The following is a 13,096-nucleotide window of genomic DNA, read 5'->3' on the forward strand; positions in this document are numbered from 1 at the left end:
AGCTTGAGACCAGCCTATGTTTTAGGCCAACAGAAGGACACATAGTAAAATGCTATCTTAAAACAACAACAACATTGTAAAGCTGGTTTTGACATGACATTTTGTACTTCTCATTGTTGCAACAGGTCCACCTGAATCCTTAAACGACTTGGGAGGGGGGGTATGATTGGGTGGGGGGGAGGGGGGAGGTTGGGAAGGGAGGTGAAGGGTAAACAAAGGAGGAGGCTGCAATGCTTGGTAAGAAATGTATGCATTATCCTGCCCATGTAATTGTAACCCCTCTGTACAGTATGTTCTCAAATAAATTAAAATTAAATTTAAAACAACAACAACAACAGTCCCAATAACTGGGAATATGGTTAGTTGTAGAGTGCTGGCCTCGCATGCATGAAGCACTTGATTTGATTCCTCAGTATGATATAAGCAGAAAAATTGGAATTGGTAATGTGGCTCAATTGGTAGAGTGCTAGTCTGGATCAAAGAAGCTCAGGGATAGGGCCCAGGCCCTGATTTCAAGCCCCAGTCTGGCAAAATTTAGCAACAACAGCAACAACCAATGCAAAGTGCTGTTTGTTGAAATAAATATGTTGAAGAATTGTTGATGCTCACTAGAAAATTGTGCTGTCACCATTCATAATGAACTTTGTTAGAAAAAGTAAAATAAATTAATGAAATATTATCTGGCATTAGACAGGACATAGATATAAAAATGATAGCTGCCTATGGTGACTTGACACAACTAACATTACAGATACACTTTCTAGATTGTAATTTTTAAGGATACAATCGTGGGTTTTTTCTTTTTCAAAATAATTATACTGCCGGGGGCCAGTGGCTCACCCCTGTATATAAGCATGCACCCCTGGCAACTGGCTAAAATAATTGCTTACCTGAGACAGAAGCCAGTTAGTATTAATTGTCAATCATGTTTAACTTTGTAAAATAAACTTTACTGAAAAGCCTTACAGTAGAAATAAGGAATAAAATGTGTCTGTTTGTTAAAAAGTTCTTACTAAAAGCTACATATTTTACTTGATTTTTTTCTTTCAAAATTGTGTTTTCCAGAATCACACCTTATCTTCCCTTGCTGTTTCTTTCATTTATTTCATACAGGCCCACAGCTTCTTCAACTATCATTTATGTGAAGAGCTTGCACATATCTATTTTCAGTCCAAATTCCTTGTATGCATCTATCATACACATATTCAACTGCCATAAAAACTTGTGAAACAATAATCACCCCTTTCCATTACTGGATATTAATGTGTGAGTAAAATTTAGGAAAACAAAGAATAACATCAATAAATATAACTAGATTTTAATAGTAAGGTTAAACATAAATTCAATATTGATTATTTTCTGAGCAATTTAATAAAAACCTAAAGGAAAAGAAATCAACTATTTTGAGTACTGATATTGTGGTTTAAACTAAGGATCTTAACTTCTCACTTAAGCTTTTTCCCTAGTGGGTGGTGCTATATACATGAACCGCAGCTCCCCTTCCAACTTTATATTGGGGATTATATAGAGATAAGAATCTCATGGAATAAAAATTCAGCTGTGTCCCTATCTTGGGGTTCATTTCAATTAACATCATCTTTAATGGTCATATGGTACCATGTACTAGTTATTACAAGTAAAGGAAACTATGGGACCTATGTTTATTTGGGCCTGGAATATTTCACTTAATATAATTTTTTTTACATCTTTCCATTTCCTTACAAATGGGAGATGTCATTTTTCTGATAGAGGCATAGAATTCCATTATATATATATACACCCACACACGCATATATATACATACATATATAAATATACATATATGCATATATATATATATATATATCACATTTTCTCTTTTTTATTGGGCAAATACCATACAGAGGGTTTGCAATTACATGGGCTATGTAATGAGTACATTTCTTATCAAGAATTGTTGCCTTCTCCTTTGTTTCCCCTTCCCATCACTTTGCATTCCCCCCCCAGCCCTCGTCCCCCCACCCCAAGCCACAGTAGTAATGTTAGTTTTTCAACATAATATCTTGAACATCTCATTGTTGCAATGGGTCCACCTATATCCCTATTTAAACAATTTGGTTTTCCCTTCCCCTCCACAAATTATACCACCATAAAATACAGTGAAAACAGGGGTTATACTGTGGGGGAGGGCCATACAAAGCAACAAAAAAATCATCTTATAAATATGTTAGAAACAAGCAAAAGAAAGAAAAAAAAAGTTTGAAGCCTTATCTTGGGGTTCATTTTGCCTCACATCAACTTATCTGACCTTTTCTACTTGTCTCAGACATATACTAGTTATTGCAAATAAGGGAAACCCTGGGACATAAGTTTCTTGGGGCCTGGTTTATTTCACTTAATATAATTTTTCCAAGTCTTTCCATTTCATAACAAATGGAGCTATGTCATTCTTTCTGATGAGGCATAGGATTCCATTGTGTACCACATTTTCTTGATCAGTTCATCTACTGAGGGGCACCTGGGTTGTTTCCATATCTTAGCTATAACTGCCAAGACAGCCATCTACCATCTCAACAAATGAGCTGGCCATCGTGATTTACATCTGAAATCCTAGCTAATTATGTGGGAGGCATAGGTAATAAAGTCTCAGTCAATCTAAGATCACACCTGTGCAAAAAGTGCAAGACCTCAAGCAAATTATATGGACTAGAAGTATGGCAAAATTGGTTGAGCTGCTTGGTGCTATACAACAAAAGTCCTGTCTAGCAAGCAGAGAAGTCCTAGATAGAACCCTAGGAATACTCCTTTCTTCCACCAAAAAGCCTAAATAAGTTTGTCCTATTTGAACATCTAATTTCAAGGCCACTGACAGATCAGAGATGGTGACCTTCTCTTTAAAACCTAACTTTCACCCTAATGATAATCCAATTCTAATGTTTAAGGAAGATACTCTAGTTTTTAATCATTCTAATGAATATTCCAGTTTTCACTCTGGAAATGAGTTTCAGTTTGCTCTAATTCCCACAAATTTTCTGACTCTACCACTAAAGTTATCTTGTTCCCTCACATGAGCCATTATATTACTTGTCCTCAAGTTCTCTTATCAGGAAAAATACTGTAGTTTCCATTGATTCTACCTTTACCTGAACCACTGTATCTGAAAAGTTTCAGATTTACTTACCATCTGGTCCATTACTTACCGCTAACTCTCAACCTAAACCTGGCTGGAAAACTCTCATTAATCACTACAAGAATGATCACTGAGAAATACATATAATGATAATGTCTTAGTTACTATTCAGCCTCACATATTTGCTTCTACTTGTTAGTGAACACAATTTTATACTAAAAGCTTTCTTATTCGTAACAGTAAATAAATCAGAAGAAAATACTGATCCTAATCTTAATCCAAATTATATGGCAATGCTAACACTAACACAAGTACACTAGTTTTCACTCACCCTTCCAAACATAAGTTTCAATTTTTTCCAATATCTTAGTCATTTTCTAACACTAAACTTAATCTTTCTTAACTGGAACATTGAGAATAACCATCAGCCTAATTGTAAGAAGATTCATATATTAATAGCAATACTCTAGTATACATTCATTCTAATTCTTACCAGGCATATATTAAAATTTACCTTCAATTTGACCCTCATTTTTTTTCTCCTTTACTCTAAGCCTAACCATGGCTGGAATTCTAACCATAACCTTGAGAGTACTCATATCCCAATTCTAAAATGTATGAAAAATGCTCGTTTTGTGCAAGCCTAACTGAAATACCACTGGTAATTCTTGAAATAAATTGCAGGTTTTCTGTAAACCCTACAGATTTTTTCACTCTTAACTCTGAATGTATTTTGTTCCATAATAGGAATCATTATACCCATTGATCTCAAACCCTGATATTGTGAAATGCATTGTACTTCCATTATCCCAGCTTTTCCTAAATTCCTAGAACCTAAAAAGTTTCAGCTTTACTTAGTATTTAACATTTCTTTTTTTTTTTTTCTTTTTGTCGGTCGTGGGGCTTGCACTCTGGGCCAGGGCATGATCCCTGAGTTCTTTACCTCATAGCACTGCTTTTGTGTTTTATGGTGGTTAATTTGAGATAAAAATCTCATGGACGGTTTTGCCATTTTTTAAGTTCTGTGTTGATTTCCTTTTTCAAGATTTTAAAGTTTTCATCATAGAGGTCCTTCTCTTCTTTAGTTAAGTTAATTCCTAGGTATTTTATTTTTTGTGGGGCTATTACAAATGGAGTTGCTTTCCTAATTTCAGCCACACTTTTCTCATTGTTGGCATACAGAAAAGCCATTGATTTTGGGGGGTTAATTTTATAACCTGCTACTTTGCCAAAGTTTTGAATCAGCTTGAGTAATTTGGGAGTGGAGTCTATGGGATTCTTTAAATACAAGATCATGTCATCTGCAAAGAGGGAAAGTTTTATTTCTTCTTTCCCTATTTGGATCCCCTTTATGTTTGCATCTTGTGTTATTGCTGTAGCTAGGCATTCTAATACTAGATTGAAGAGAAGTGGAGAGAGTGGGCATCCTTGTCTTGTTCCTTAGTTAAGAGGAAATGGCTTTAGTTTTTCACCATTGAGTATAATGCTGGCTGTAGGTTTGTCATATACAGCCTTTATTGTATTGAGGAATGTTCCATGGATTCCTAATTTTTCCAAAACCTTCATCATGAAAGGGTGTTGGATCTTGTCGAATGCTTTTTCTGCATCTATTGAGATAACCAAATCTCATGGACTTTCCTGCCTGGGCTACCTTTGAACTGTGATCCTCAAAAACAGCTTCCTGAGTAACTAGGATAATAGGCGTGAGCCACTAGTTTAACCCATTTCTTTACTCTATCCTCAACCCCTGTTAACCAGAAACCTAATCCAAATCACATTCTGATTTAACACCAAATGGCTAATGTAAGGAAAATTGTCTAGATTCTATTCAATCGCACATTTTTTTTGGCTTCTATTTCTTATTGGAAAACTAAAATTTACCGTAAAGCTTATCCTTCCCTAACCCTAATGGGAACAAAAAAGTATCTCTTACTTTAAACCAAATTATATCTGAATGTTTAAAGTAACACAGACTGGTTTTCATTCATTCTTGCCATTCATTCTTCTTAAAATATGTGGCAGTTTTACACAATGTCTTACATGTTTTTCTCATCCTAACCCAGCTCTAACTGGCACACATTTCCTAATCCTAAGCCTAGATGTAACCGAATCATCATGTTAATAGCAAGCCACTTTTCATATTTATCCTAACTCTTGCTCAGCCTGTAGGTCTAAATTTTACTTGCATTTTGAATATATTTTTAAGTGTTTTTCTATTTCCAGTCAGGTTTTATTGTTCATTATTTTAAAAAATTTTTATTTTGTTGAAAATGTGCTTTAAAGAAGGATTAGTTACACGTGTAAGGTAAGGAGTACGTTTCTTGTTGAGCATTGTTACCCACTTCTTTCTTGTTCTCCCACTATCAGATCCCTCCCCACTTCACTTACCCCTCCTTCCCCATGGTGTAATCTTCATTTTCAACATAGTGTCTTGTGAGTATCATTGTTGCAATGGGTCATCCTCTGATGAACCTAAATTTTCTATTTCTCTAATCCTGGGATCCTAACCATAATAATAATGATAACTCAATTCAAAAGTTAACAAAAAATATTCAGGTTTTTATTCATCCTATTAATTCTCTGTACATCTTGAATTATCTTGCAGTTTAGCTTCAATCTTCCAAATTAGTTTATATGCGCATATATAAAGATGTAATTTTATGTGAAAAACAGAAGATCTTTGGAGGAAGGAGTAATGAGAAGGAAATAGAGGGAGTAAAATCCAATACATTAAATATATTATGGAATTGTCACTTCTGACAATTACTATCCATTAACAAAATAACTAAAAATTAATAAAGAACAAACTGCCTTCTAGTGTTCTTTAAGAGAGCCATGATCTGACTTTTGAAAAAAAAACTCGTGCTAGATAAAATTTGTCCATGCATAATTTATATTGTTTGCCAATTATTTAACTTGATGAATAAAAATTTATCGAATAAGATTCTTTGACAAAAAATATAAAACAGTGACTTAGCAATTGTTTGAGAAAAAGTTATTCTTATGAGTTTTAAGAAACGGAATTGATATTTCCCTACAAAGCAATGAATTAGGTTTACTAATCTAGTCTGTCTAGTAAGTTTAGAGAACATAATTGACATGAGAAACAACTAACTGTATATCTTGTTTCTTGAATGAGTGATATTTTAAACATTGTCTTTTATTCAAATAAATACTTAGGTTTACATTTCAAAATAAGTGCAATTTTATCTCCTTTCAGAACAAGTACTTACCCTGCAATTAAATGTACTAGCATATTCAGGTATTTAAAAGCTAAATTTTCTATGTTTTATATGCAGCTCTACATATTCAGAATGAGATGATTTTTTATTCATAAATATCTAACCCCAGATTTTTCCTTTATCAATATAAATTTTCTCATGAGTTTGTAGTGAAGGCTCCAGTAACCAGACTGGTTAAAACAATTTCTTGAATTCTAAATTTTAAATCAAATCATTTTTAAGCTTTGATAATATCATTTATTGTCTCTTCAGAGCAATTAAGCTAAAACAAATACTACTTTTTAAACATTTCACTCACATTGTAAAGAATATTAACATAGGTCAAAAAGAAACTAATTATTTCAGACTCATCATATTTGGTGATCTTATTGTGAAGAATGTAGAGAGTAGAAGGTCCTTATACTCAATAAATAGTTTTGGTTAAATTAAATCATATATCTGGATTTCTGATTTGGAGCTTAATCACATGGAAACAGGAAAATAATAAAAAAATTACTTTGGGATCACCAGAAAAGGATATGTGTGCATGTACCACAGTTGCTTTATTAGTTTGTAGTTGGACACTGGACTTCGATTTATATCTTGGCTGTTGTGGTGAATAATGTAACAATGAACTACAGATACATTTATGAGTTACCCACAGACAAATAATCACACGATTGGTGGGTCAGACAATATTTCAACTTTGGATTTCTTTAGGAAACTTCATACAACTTTCTACAACGAGAACACTAACCTGTATTTTGACCAAGAGTGTAGAAAATTTCCTTTTCTCCACAGTGTCACCAGCCAACATTTTTACCTTTTTAGTTTTTTTAAAGGACATGTTTTTACTGTGTGCAGTACCCAAGACTGGCCTTAGACTCAAATCCTTTTACTCCAACCTCCAATCACTTGGAATTACCAGCCTTTACCACCACACCTGGTTCTTTGGCTATTTTTATGAGTTATAATAGTTAAGAAGTAGTATCATAGTAATTTTGAATTGCATTTCTCTAATGACTTCTGCTCACAAAGCATTAAGCCAACATAGACGTTGTATTAAATACAAATTTGTAAATCCACAGGCGATTTTCAGGGCTTTTTGGAAAACATGTCTATTCAGAACTTTTGTCCATTTTTAATCAAGTTTCTTGTTAATCTCATCTTTAATCTCTCTATAGAAAATCAATAATTAATTCAAGGTAGTAGAAAGGAAAAAAATAAGCAGCTCCTAACATTTTTAAATTTTTAATAACATGATATTGCTTAAATCATTTTTCTGTTGACGCTTGAGACTCTATAACTCAATTTAGTTAGACATTTTACAAGGCTATATATATTTTATTTATTTTACTTTGTTCTTTCCTGCATGAATAATTTAACTTGGTTTCTTTCAGTCTCATGTAATTCAGATTTCAAACTGAAGAATAAATGGAAGGAAGCAAACAAAAAATATAGTTCCCCTCATCTGATGATGCCTCTACAAAAATGAGGAAAGTGTTCATCCTTCTAAGGACCAACGATAGAATATTAAAAAGACAATTTATTCTTCTAGGTCTTCCTTATCTTTGCGATGTAACTTAAATGATACAAAACACAATATACTGCTCAGATACTTTTATGTTTTATCAGTTTTGCACATTTTCATATGGATTTCACCTCAGTCTACAACATTCCTTCATCGTTCTGTCCCTGTTATTTTTATATTATCACAACATAAGATAACCAGTTTGATTTACAGCATAAGTTATCCACTGGCTTCCTTGGAAGCAAAGCATGGTCAATAGATATTACTTCTGGTTGCTCACACTACATGTAATGGTTTCTGTACTACTTATCACATTCTATTTGGTATTTAAAAAAGAATGCTGGCTAAACTCAAAGCTAATTCATAGGTTTACGTTAAGGGTTTCACAAGTTTTATGCTCTTAATTCTTAAGATAACATTCGTTATAATGCTAATGTTATTACCATTGTAGTGTTGGGAAAAATTATAGTTAAAGACAGTAAGTGCATGGCCCAAAGACACTCACAGTGAGGAAGAAAATGAGTCAAAGTTTCCAAAAGTCTTTCAGCAATACCAAAAAGGTGGATAAAATCTCTCCATTCTCTTACACTCTCAATTCAATATTCATATTGCCCAAGAAATAATAGCGTAGCAAATATTACAAATGGTGATTGTTTTCTATCACATTTTGTCTTCAACACAGACTGTGGTGGTGACATTGGGGTATCATGCACAGAGCTGAGCTTACAAATGGAGGTCCGAAGACAGCCAAATTTCTTCTGTCCCACAGTTCCAGTTTCTTTTTTAAAACGTACCAGAACTTTTAAATATCATCACTTACTATCTTTTCACAATCCCCAAACGAATTAAATTGACATATAATCACTCCAAAAGGCTTTCAAATAAGGAGATGATACAACAGGCACCCATAAAGTAAATTTTCTTTTATTTTTAAAATTATTCTATAAACATTGTGCTGGCTGGTCACACTTATAATCCTATCTACTCTGAATATTTGCTCAGGAGACTGAGATCTGTGGATTACACTTGGGAGCCAATCAGGGCCAAAAAAAAAAAACTTCATGAAATTATTTTTCAAAATGTTTAATGAACTAGCAAAGAGCCAGGAATTGAGATGTAGCTTACATAGTAGATCACCAATCTAGATAGGAAAGGCCTAGCAAGACCTTGAAGCCCTGATTTTTATCTCTGAGCATGATGATATACATGTATGACGTGTGTTAGCAGGTACATGCGTGTTTGCTTGAACGCTGCGGCACCCACACTCACATACATTTATTCAAATTACCTTCATATCAGTGTTCTGCATTAATTTCTTTGTTAGCGATATTATATGGGTAAAATAGAGGAAATAAACTCTTCCATCTCAGAACATTTTTATATGCTTTTTTTGTAATAATACTGTGCAGAGGAGTCACATTTACATGAACAAGGAAACTAGTACATTTCCTAACAAGAATTCTTACCTCCTCCTTTATATTTCCCCTACCATACCTTCCCTTCCACCTCCACAAGTACACTCCCCTCCCCCTTCCTTCCTCCACCTAAATTGTAAAGTTCATTTTTCAACATAGTGTCTTGTGCATCTCATTGTTACAATGGGTCAACCTGTATCCTTATTTGAGCAATTTTTCCCTTCCCCTCCCCAAATTAGAGAAGCATACATTCAAGATGTATGTGCACCAACTTCAAATACAGAGAAAACAGGGGTTATAGCGTGGGGAGAAACATACAAAGAAACAAAAAAAAATGCCATCGCTCATTATAAGTACGTTAGAAACAATAGCAAGAAAGAAAAAACCACTTGTGTCACTATCTTGGGGTTCAATTTCTTTAACATCATCTTATCTGGTTCTATGTACATAGCTTTTCAACTTTTCTGCTTATCCCAGACATACATTTGTTATTGAAAATAAGGGAAATCATGGGACCTATGATTCTTTGGACTTGGGTTACTTCACTCAATAAAATTTTTTCCAAGACTTTCCATTTCCTAACAAATGGGGCAATGTCATTCTTTCTGATGGAGGCATAGAATTCCATTGTGTATATATACCACATTTTCTTGATCCATTCATCTTGTGAGGGCATCTGGGTTGGTTCCATGTACTAGCTATCGTAAATAATGTTGCAATAACCATAGTTGTGCTGGTAGTTTTAATATGGTCTTGTTTATGATCATTTGGGTAGATCCCCAAAAGTGGGATTAATGTGTCATAGAGGAGTTTTATGTGGAGTCTTTTGAGGAACCTACATACTGCTTTCCAAAGTAGTTGAACAAGTTTACACTCCCACCAAGAATGCAGTACGGTTCCCTTGTGGCCACATACCTTTCAGCATCTGTTGTTGTAAAAATATGGAATGCTCCACGAATTTTTATGTCATCCTTGCGCAGGGGGCATGCTAATCTTCTCTGTATCGTTCCAATGTTAGTGCATGTGATGCTAAATTGAGCAAAGAACATTTTTTATATATAAAGTATAATTTGTATTGATTTTATGAAACTAGACAATTCAACAAAAATAAGTTCAAAAGAATTGTGAAATTTTAGAATCATGTACTTCTTACATAAGCACACATTTAAGAATAAAATCAAGATAGACATGCCAAAAACAAAATAATTCCAGATATTTGTAGTTCAAGAGATGTGTAAGAGGAGGGATTCAATTATTCTATACAAGGCACCTGTCAAAATAAACATTGCAGCAAGTGTTTGGGTTTGTTAAAGTTTTAATGTTTTAGGGCTGGGAAGGTGGTTCAGTGGTAGAGTGCTTGCCTTGCATGCATGAGGCCCTGGGATCTATTTCTCAGCACCACATAAGCAAAAAGAAAAAAGCGGTAAGTGACGCTGTGGCTCAAGTGGTAGAGTGCTAGCCTTGAGCTGAAGAGCTGAGGGACAGTGCCCAGGCCCAGAGTTCATGCCCCACAACCGGACCCTCCCCCCAAAAAAACAGTTTTAATGTTTTAAATATGCTTAATTTTGAGATTTTGCTTATATATGCCAAAAATAGGACTGTTTGGCAGGTATAAAACTTTTTGATAAAGTATTTAAGATTTATGGTAGTAGACATTAAGTACTAAGTATGTACATTTTAGAGTATATGGAAACTTTATTAATGAGAAGTTGCAAAGTCTTTGTGTAAAGAAGCAGAGTGAAGAGTTAAGACTTTAACTATACAGTTTTTGTTAAAAATTTAGAGATTCCTTACTTTATTTGATGATATAAGCCATAATGTACACATGTATGTTACTAGTCACACACATACATATACACATGTATACATGCGCACATGGAGAAAGACACATCATTACAGCCAACACAATTTCCACCAGTTGTTGAATATGCCTTAAACGGAATACTTGGAACAATATATGTTGAAGATGTATTTGTCTCCAATAGTTCATTTACCAATCCTCTTATCTCTTAAAACTGGTAGTTTTAGAGAGATTTGATTTACAAAATGCAGTACAAGTGATAGCAAGTCACTTGGAAACCTCAGTAAGTATAAGTGATATGGTGTCTCCCTGCTCCTCACGGAATGCTTACTCTTGTAGACACTCTCAATCACCGAAGTAGCAGGAAAATACCCTGGTAAAGAGTAAAGTTATAAGGCTTTAAATGGCATCCTTACTTGAGCTCTTTTCCCAACAACCAGCATGAATTCCTAGGCAGATGTGTGAGTCCTCCCAAAACTGGACTCTACATATACATTTTACTAACCCATGTGAAAATTCCTATATGAGAAATGCTGACTGAGTTCTTGCTGATTTCCTGGCCAAGAAAATAAGAAAAAAAAGAAAGTATTTTTAATGTTTTAAAGTTTGAGAATAATTTTTAACCTGTCAATAAATGTGTAGAACACAATTATACCAACTGATAAAAAAAATGATGGCATTTCATTTATGTGCTCTTGGACTTGGCCAGTGATTTTAGATGTGTCTACAAAAGTAGAATCAGCATAAATCAAGCCAGCATTTCTTCATTTAAGATATAAGGAAAGGATACTGGTTGACCCATTGTAACAATGAAATATACAAGACACTCTACCAGAGGATGGGTGAAGGGGGGAGGTGGGCTGGTGTGAAGGGAAGGGATGGTAGGGTTAAAAACAAAGGAGGAAACAATGCTCAATAAGAAATGTACTCATTACCTTACTTATGTAACTGTAACCCCTCTGTACAGTATTTATAATAAAAATATATATTAAAAACATACAAGGAAAATTTATCCCCCATTGTATACACACTTAATCCAGAAATTCATTACTGAATTCAAAACCTCTTAGAATTAAATTCCTAAATAGCAGTACTACATCTATATACCAGTATAAAATTTAAGCATTTCTATTTTTTAATTTTTCACGTCTCCTTTCTATCCCTCCCTTTCTCTTATCCTATTCCCGTACTTCTCTGAATATTATGTTTTTAATTTGCATAATTTTAAGTGTTTCACTTTTAAGTTTTTAATTTTTGTTTTACTATTTTTCCTTGTCTTTTTTTTCTCTTTCTTTTTTCCCCGGGCTCTACTATCATTCTATCCAACCTATTCCCTGCTTTTAGATTAGGACTAAGTTAGCTCTCCCTCTACCTTTCCACATCCCTCTATTCCTATTTATTCCCACATCTCTCGCTAAAACTAATAACTTCTGGTTTGCCAAATTCTTCTGTGCTGTTCGTAGCCTATTAATGCCTAGTTGTTTGATGTTGAAAAATATATCTGTTGAACTAGATTATATCTGCATGCTTTTGACTGTGCAACTACAGACTTGGCTGATGCTTGCCTTAAGATAGTTTTCTAGCACAAACTGCTGTTACTCTCATCCCAAATGGGCAAAATAACCCGGAAAAACACAAGAAAAATGTCATGTCCGGGTATCTCAACTCCCACTCATGATAATCAGTGGACAGAACAGATAATGAATAATCCAGAGGAGAACTCCCAAAAAGCTCTACAAACAATAATGGTAAACATGATAAATAAAAAGATTGAAAACCTGCAAAGGACTCTGTTTGAGCATGATAGGGAGAGAGAGGAAGCAAACCGAAGATCAAAACAGGAAGCTCATGGGTGTGAGGAAGCTACTCAAAGATAGATAAAGGAATTGCATGAGCAGCTTGAGAACACTCAAAGAGAAATAAAAGAATTGTGTGAGCAGGCTGAGATCAGTCAAAGAGAACTAGAGTAATTGCATGAACGTGAGGAAGCTAATCAAAGAGTAATACAGGAATTGCAAG

The 13,096-nt window shown here is 34.3% G+C and overlaps 1 non-coding gene across 1 annotated transcript; it reads right to left on the bottom strand.

The window, feature by feature from the left end:
* Nucleotides 1-10,211: 10,211 nt before the first annotated feature.
* LOC122106435 lies at nt 10,212-10,318 on the bottom strand. Its single transcript, XR_006147180.1, has one exon. It is a non-coding gene; the product is annotated as a U6 spliceosomal RNA (small nuclear RNA).
* Nucleotides 10,319-13,096: the final 2,778 nt, after the last annotated feature.

This window comes from Dipodomys spectabilis, unplaced genomic scaffold (genome assembly GCF_019054845.1).
Source record: "Dipodomys spectabilis isolate Male_0828 unplaced genomic scaffold, ASM1905484v1 ptg000040l, whole genome shotgun sequence".
In the NCBI taxonomy this organism is placed as follows: Eukaryota; Metazoa; Chordata; class Mammalia; order Rodentia; family Heteromyidae; genus Dipodomys; species Dipodomys spectabilis.